The following is a 6,062-nucleotide window of genomic DNA, read 5'->3' on the forward strand; positions in this document are numbered from 1 at the left end:
TAAAGGTCTAACCTTTAATCCCGGTTGGCCTGGCCAACCGCGACTAAAGGCCTTCGGGCCGGCCTGAGGACCTTTAGTCCCGGTTGGCCAGGCCAACCGGGACTAAAGCCCCTCCCGTCCGCCAGCTGTCAACCGAGCGCGCTGGGCCCAGATAGTTGGTCGCGGGTCTCCTCCCGAACCGCGACTAAAGACCCCTTTAGTCCCGGTTCTATTATTTTGGGGACTAATGGGGGCGTATGGAAGCCTCTTTTTCTACTAGTGGAAATGCATTGTATTCATTAGATGTAATCGTATGTGTAATTGAGAAAAAGAAACTAAAAGCCCGTGGCAACGCACGGGCGTTCTACTAGTAGTAGGTAGTGGTGGTATTAAATGGTTAAGCTTGTCCACTCCATCCACCATCCAGAACCGGAGTTCAATAAGCCCAAGTAAGCTAATTAACCCCCCAGTTGTTAGCTTAGCATTACAAAAACATGTGATGCTAGCTAGCTAGCTAATTTTTTCGGGCAAAGTTAGCTGCTAATACCAAGAGCTGATCTAGCAGGCTGGGCATGGCAGTGGCCTGGACTAAAATGCAGATGGTAAAAAGAGAAGATGCTAGCGGACCCTACTAGCAATTCCTCCACAGGCGCACTGAGAGAAGATGGTAAACTAACTGAGTCCTGATTTATGGTGTTTTTTTTCTAGGTGCGTACCTTAACTTTATAGAAGGAGAGAAATAAGACATACAACAACGTCTACCACTCGCTGCGAACAACAAAGGCGACCAACTCCACACCCAGTTCGTACAAGGACAACCAAACACAACATCACAGCTACGACACAAAAAGCCTACCCAACACCGAGCCCCTCGCCGCGTCTCAGCCGACACTGAAGACCTCCGAAGAACAGCAACTCCAGCTTTTCCTTGGATTAGCCAGCGACATCCGTACATGGCGCCGGAGGAGAAAGATCCGGGGTAGCAGTGAACACCGGAGGAGCGCATCATGGGACCTCGAGTCTCCCAGCCACTGGTGGAGCTAGGCAACTTCTTTGGGGGGGGGCGAACATAAATGTGGACGTTTGGGGGGGCCAAAAAACTCTACTTTTCCTCATCTTTCCCTCCAAAAAAAAATTCCTTCACATATTTTACAAAAGTTGGGGGGACCATGGCCCCTGTAGCTTACAACATAGCTCCGCCACTGCTCCCAGCACAATGCTCCCAACAGAGTAACAACTTCAAAGACGTTGCCATCATGCCGATCGAACGAATCAAGGCTTTCGCCCCGGAGACAGCTGCCGATACGAGGTCACGAGGAAGATGGCGTTGCACTCGGCGAAGCCTCCAGGAAGGTGAATGACACCCGCAAGTGCTATCAACGCCGGTCCGGCCAGAACCGAACTAGATTTTCATCTCTAGTGCTGCACATCTCCACGTCTCCAATATCCCGGCCAGTCCCGATCAGATGCCTCGCAACGCCGTCACCGCAACAACTTGCCATCGAAGCCCCCCTCACTGCCGAGGGAACACGCCTAAAGCCATCACCTTCAACATCGACTAGGAGCCGCAGCAACCACCGAGCGGTGCAAAGCCAGTTCCGCCACGGTGGCCTTCACCCGCGCCAGGGGACTGCCACCAGAATGGATCCGACCCGCACCTCCGACCACTCTCCGGCACCTACACCGCTGAGGCATCGCCGCACGCCTCACACAACAGCAACCGAACGCCTGCTGCCCGCCAAGACCCTTCCTGGCAAGGCCTCGTAGCGCCGCCACCGCCACCGCCAGTACCAGTGCACCACCTACACCCTCCATCCTGCTACGCTCCACGCAAGGATCCAGAGACAATCGCCGCACTCCCTGCCGTGAGCACCCCAAGGATGCCGGCCAGCGCTGAAGATGCACCAGATCCGGGCCGAATCCCCCGATCCGCGCTCCGGGCGCCGCCAGCCAACACCACCGACCCGCCGCTAGCCATCCACCGCCGGGAGCGAGTCGCCGCGGCGCCACCAGCCGCCTGCACCACCATTGTGCCCAGCGACCATGGAGGCCCGGCTTCACCTCGCCTGAAGGTAGCAGCGACCGAATACTGACCGGTCAGATCGGGGACGAGCCGAATAGGACGGAGCCAAGACACCCGGCCGCCGCTGCCACAGGCAGCACCACCGGACGGGGCCGCGCTACCACCACAGCCACCGCGCCGAGCCGCCGCCGGAGCTTCGCTGCTCCACGCCACCAAGCTTCGTCCGACGAAGAGCGCCACGCCATGGCTAGGAGGAGGGGGCCGCGCCGAGGAGAGACCCCGCCGCCACTGGCGCTGCCAGAGCTTTGCCCGGCAGCGGCCCTCGACGGCGGTGAGGAGGGGGGAAGGGACGGGGGGCGGCCGCGGCGGAGTTCTAGGGTTCCCCCCGTGTCGCCTCAGGGAGGGACGCGGGGGTCGGGTGGGATTTCGTAAAGAGTTATTTTAGAGTATTTTAGGGTCTTTATACCTAATTTATGGTATTTAGCCTGTCACTAAAGAAGCCTAAGAGATGCAAGGGGAAAAAAGACGTGAGTTTGGCTTCGCATTTGGTCTTCTAGATCCATGATGTGAAGGCCGACAGGTGCTTCGACATGGTCCAAGTTGCTGCGGTACATTTTAGTTGCAAAGAAGCCACTGCCACATACGGGGAGTTCCAACCATCATGATCGGCGCGACTTATCTGAATTTGTTGCAGAAACTGTCTTTGCTCACTGAAGTCTGAATTCATTGAAATGCGGTGAAAACACTAGTTGGTGGTTGCCCGTGGAGGTGTCGCATGGTAGCTAATTGAAAAGATTTTTTCCTCTCATTTCAGTGACATGGATAAATAAAATGGATTATGCTTCTACTTACTTGCCATGTATGATTAACATCTTCAGTCTTGCTAGTGTAAGCCAAATCTGCTACGGCCAATAGGGCTTTGCATTAATCAGTTAACCGTGTGTCGACTACATATTATCTAGTGAGTCTAATTGTAGTTGGTAAAAAGGAACGGTTTCCATCCAGCAACAACCAGTCAAGGGAAAAAATCGATCCAAATTTTACAAAGCTTAAATTATCAGCACGGAACGAAACACAATGATGCAGTTCATATCAGGCACACACAAATCACCATTTGTATTCAAGTCAGAGGAATTGTTTCGCATTACAGTAATCAGTCCATAGCTTACAGATCCCACACCATAACACACAAACAGAGCAACAGCAGGAGCAGGCAGGGTGCTCATGCCACCCAAGCTGAATATGCTCTCTTATTTATTTGTCTCTGGCTCAAAGCTTGTACCGTGCATCATCTATAGAACCAGATGATGCATACTTACTTTGACTCATTCAGTGCTTCGTCGAGCAATGATGGCCACACAAACAAAATCAAGACAAACCAAAGCAAAGGAATTCAAGCCAAGCCAAACTCAGGCAAATCAAACTCAAGCAATGCAGATGCAGATTTCACACGGGCCAATCAAGCAGCATCAAGTAAGGCAGCAACCTACACAAACATGCACTCCAGAGAAAGCTCCAGCTAATTAAGCGCCGTAGCAACATACGGTCGACGTGCCAGTAGCGCTCAAATCATGGAAGGAATTGTTTACCTACAATGAAGCATAACAAATCGTTGATAAGAAGATTGATTCCCTAAACATACATAGTATCAGAACTAGACTAGTACAGATAGAATGGTAAAAGTAAGTTGGCTAGCACACTAAGTAAGTTACTGATGAAAGGAGACATGGACCAAACATAGCTCATCTGAGCACGGTGCATCTTGGCAGGTGGGCCTTGTAATATCACGAGTGGCGTGGTTCATAGAGCGAAGGGTCATGGTTCGCCTCCAGACCGTCCCACTTCAGGTTGTCCCACCAGTCCTTCTCACAGTCCACCTTGGGCCGCTTGCTGGTGCTACCGCTGACGACCGGCAGGCGGCTAAGGCCCCAGCAACCTCTGACCTTGACGATCTCAAGGTTGGGCGCGGACATCCTGCTCCCACATATGCCCTGTAGAGTGGAGAGCTGGTACAGGTGGATGTGCCTTAGCTTGGGAAATCTTATAATTTCCCGCTTCTGTCGGCGCTTAGGGTCCAAAGGGAAGACTTCTTTCAGATCACCACAGCACACGATCTCGAGCGTCTCCAGGCTAGGCAGGGTGTCCATATGCTCAGACAAGGGAAGCACATGTATGAGCCTGGGGCAATAGTCCAGGTGCAATAATACTAGGTCTTCGAAGGATCCTCCACTTGGTTGGTATATTGTACTCCAATTCCAGATGTAGAAAGCCATAGGGAGCTGGGATGCCCAGAATGTAGACAGGGACCAAAAGGTGATCTGATCACTACTTAGTTGGTGAGTGGCAAAGACAGAGCATAGCTTGGGGCACCTCTCAACTCGGCACCATTCAAGATACTGTCAGTCTGAACTTTGTGGGCATGGAATGCAAGTGGTGGACGAGCTGTCATGCACATACAACAACTGTGCATTATCACACATCAAAACAGGGGCTAAAGCAACAACAGTATTAATCCTTCGAGCGTTGTGTTGTTGCTGTAAAGATCCTCTTTCCATATTCTCTTCATCTTGCATGTGGAAGTACCAGTCTTGAGGACTTGGAGTAGGAATAGGTGGGCAAGCCCACATCCAGCTGGTCACACCTTCGATAGCACTGACAGCTTGCGGGTGCTCTTGAAAGACATCTCTTGCATATAAGTATTGAGCAAACTGCTCTTGGCTCCCGATGCCTTGAGCAACTTCACGGCCACCAACAGCAGCTCCACTGGCAGGAGATGAATCAATCTCCATGTATACAAAGTTTTCCCCAATTTATTTCTGAAAGGGCATAAGCGACCACATGAGCCTTGGATCCACAACAGTTATGTACCAATTAAAGTCAAAAGTTGCAATTCGCCCGGTGCCTAGTTGCGATTCCCCAAAACCAAGGATGGATGATGATCCTCCGGCAACACTAGCCTTCTTGGTCTTCTCTTCCCAATTGTTCTGGCTAGGTGATGCAGATTGGACAGTGCTGATGTGCAACTTCTCCAAATCCCATATCATTTCATCGTACGCTGGCCATAATATTGCACGGAGCTTCTTGCAGCCCAGCAGCATGAGGCGGTTCAGGTATGGAGCTTCCACTTCTCTGAGGTCAAGGGTTTTCACTGCTGTGCGTGAGAGGTCCAGCTCCTCCAATCTCCACAAATTTCCTCTGAGAAGTATACTACTTAACTGAGAACAACCCTGGAAGGAGATGCTAGATATCTTGGCTGCAGTTGCAGCATTGTTGATGAAGCTAAATGACTCAAGCAATGGAGGCAGGACATCGTTGATGATGCTAGATGTCGTAAGGCTATTTGTACTGTACATATTGGGAAAATGTGCTTGATTATTTGTGTCTTCGTTCTCCATACAGACCGGACCAAGTACTGTTACGCGAAGTATGACAAGGCTTGGTCTACCGCCACACAAATCACTTATGCTGCCATGCTTGACTCCCTCCACATTCAACTCCCTCAGGTCAGCCATTAAACTCTTCATATTTTCAGATAGCAGCCAGTACCAGTATGTATACCTCAGATACAGTACCCATAGCTTCTGGAAACATGACATGTCTTCATTCTGGCTTGGATGCTCGTCATCATCTGTGATATTTGTGCAATGGTCCAGATGGAGCAATCTTAGTTGGGCACAATGGGCGAAGGGAGGAGATGCAAAACTAAAGGTGCAATGAGACAGGTGTAACACACGTAGCTTGCTGCTTTCACTGGTAGAAAAAGAGGCTTCCGTCCAGCCCCATTAGTCGCGGAACTGTAGGAACCGCGACTAATGAAGTCTTTAGTCGCGGTTCGGCAGACGAACCGCGACCAAAGGCCTGGGCCCAGGGCGCTCGGTGGACAGCTGGTGCACGTGAGGGGCTTTAGTCGCGGTTGGCCAGGCCAACCGGGACTAAAGGTCCTCAGGCTGGCCCGAAGGCCTTTAGTCGCGGTTGGCCAGGCCAACCGGGATTAAAGGTTAGACCTTTAGTCCCGGTTGGTCTGGACAACCGCGACTAAAGGCCCGAACCTTTAGTCGCG

This window comes from Triticum aestivum, chromosome 2A, assembly GCF_018294505.1.
Source record: "Triticum aestivum cultivar Chinese Spring chromosome 2A, IWGSC CS RefSeq v2.1, whole genome shotgun sequence".
Lineage (NCBI taxonomy): Eukaryota > Viridiplantae > Streptophyta > Magnoliopsida > Poales > Poaceae > Triticum > Triticum aestivum.